The following is a 2699-nucleotide window of genomic DNA, read 5'->3' as shown; positions in this document are numbered from 1 at the left end:
ACCAGAGTGGCTTTACTAATACCAGACAAAGTAGACTTCAAAACAAACACACAAATAAAAATATTACTAGACTTAAAGAATGTTTTATAATGATAAAAGGGTCAATTTGTCAGGAAGATGCACCCAACTTCAAAGCACATAACCATACAAAGCAAACATTTACAGATCCGAAGGAAGAAAGAGACATCAATATAAGAAGAGTGGGAGACCTCGTACCCCACTCTTAACAATGAACAAATTGTCAGACAGAAATCAATAAGAAGACCACAAAACTAAACAACACTATATACCAACTGTAACTAACAGACATATATAGAACATTCCACCACAAGCAGCAAGACACATTCTTCGTAAGTGGACATGGACCATTCTCTTGTACATGCTAGATCACAAGACAAATCTTAACAAATTTAAGAACACTGAAATCATTTCATGTCTCTTTTCTAATCCCAAGACAAGGAAACTAGAAATCAATAAAGAAAATGAGAAAATCTAAAAATACATGAATATTAAACAAAACACTCTTAAGTAATCAAAGGGTCAAAGAGAAATAAAGAAGAAAATTAGAAAAAACCTTAAGGCATATGAAAATAAAAATACAAAGTATCAAAATTCATGGGATGCAGGAAAAATAGTACTAAGAGGGAATTTTATAGCAATAAATGCTTATGATAAAAAGTAAAAACGATCTCAAACAAACCCAACTTTATGTCAAAAAAAGAACAAAGAACACACTATACCCAAAATTAGCAGAAAAGAGAAAATAATTAAAATTAAAGCAGAAATAAATGAAATACATACTAGGAAAATAACAGAGAAAAATCAATGAAATTAAGAGTTGGTTTTTTGAAAAGAAAAGTAAAAACAGCCAACTCTTGGCTAGATTAAGAAAAAAAGAAAACTCAAATAAATAAAATCAGAAACAAAAAAGGAGACATTACAAATGATACCACAGAAATAAAAAGAATCATGAGAGTCTATTATGAATGGTCACACACCAACAAAGTGGACAACCTGGAATAAAAGGATAAAAACCTAGAAACTGGTGGTGGGAATTTAAATTTGTGCAGCTACTATGGACACAGTATGGAGGTTCCTCAAAACTAAAAAATAGAATTACCATTTAATCCAGAAATGCCATGGATGTGTATATATTCACAGGAATTGAAGTCAGGATGTTGAAGAGATATCTGTATTCCTCGTTGCAGTATTATTCACAATAGCCAAAATATGGGAACAACCTAAATTTCCATTAATAGAGTAATGCATAAAGAAAATGTAGTAGATACATACAGTGGAATATTATCCAGCCTTCAGAAGAAAGGAATCCCTGCCATTTGTGACAACATGTATGGACCCAAAACATTATGCTAAGTGAGATAAGCCAGACACAAAAGGGCAGATACTGCGTGATTCACTTTTATGAGGAATCTAAAATATCAAGCCTATAAAAAAGGTAGAATAGTGGTTGCCAGATGCTAGGGGAGGGAGAAATGGGGAGATATAGTCAAAGGATACAAAGTTTCAGTTACATAAATGAATAAGTCTAGAGATCTACTATACAGCATGAGGCCTATAGTCAACACTGTATTGTATATTTAAAAATTTGTTAAGAGGGTAAATCTTATATTAAGTGCTCTTACCACAACAGAAGATCCAATACAAGAAAACATGGGTTTGGGAAGGAGACTTTTGGAAATGATGGATAAATGGATAGCCTGGTTGTGGTGATGGTTCCATAGGTGTATACTTATCTCCAAACTCATCAAGTTGTATGCATTAAATATCTATAGGTTTTTGTATGTCAATTGTACCTCAGTAAAATGATTTAAAAAGAAACCACTATGGGGGCACCTGGGTGGCTCAGTCTGTTAAGCGGACGACTTCGGCTCAGGTCATGATCTCGCGGTCCGTGAGTTGGAGCCCCGCGTCGGGCTCTGTGCTGACAGCTCAGAGCCTGGAGCCTGTTTCAGATTCTGTGTCTCCTTCTCTCTGACCCTCCCCTGTTCATGCTCTGTCTCTCTCTGTCTCAAAAAAATAAAATAAAAAAAAAAAAAAAACGTTAAAAAAAAAAAAAAAGAAACCACTATGTCTTCTGTATTTGTAAAGCATATAGGGATAAGGAGGAATGGCTTACAAAGATTCACTAGGAAACTTTTGGTGTGATGGTTACATTATTATCTTGATTGTGGTGATGGTTTTACAGGTGTATACATATGTCAAATTTTATCAGATTGTGTATTTTAAATGTCAAGTACTCGCCAATAAAAAAGGAAAAGAAAAATTTTAAATCAATATCCAAAGTCACCTGAGGAAAATAACACTCTACACATGTCTGCTGCTTCTATAACAACATTAAGAGGAAAATTGATAATTGAAAAATAAATGTATTCTGTGTCTACCTTGAAGACCAAATTGTTGCTAGAGCTGTGACCTTTGAAATCTTCAATTACTTATTAGTAACCGAATTTTACCTCTGGGTTTCTTTACAGAGCTTGCCCAAAAACTCATATCAATCTCTGAGCAAAAGGTCAGAGTGTTCTCCCATGTAATATGGGTTTTCATTATTTCCTTATAAACTACGACATTTTGAAAATGTCAGCATCAGAGAAAACTTGAATGTTTTTTATTCTTTCTTTTTGATATATAGTATGAGATATATTACATGGAAAACATATGAAATAATTATATATATATAA

Source organism: Panthera onca, chromosome F1 (genome assembly GCF_046562875.1).
Source record: "Panthera onca isolate mPanOnc1 chromosome F1, mPanOnc1 haplotype 2, whole genome shotgun sequence".
In the NCBI taxonomy this organism is placed as follows: domain Eukaryota; kingdom Metazoa; phylum Chordata; class Mammalia; order Carnivora; family Felidae; genus Panthera; species Panthera onca.
Note: the sequence above shows the minus strand (reverse complement) of the source record.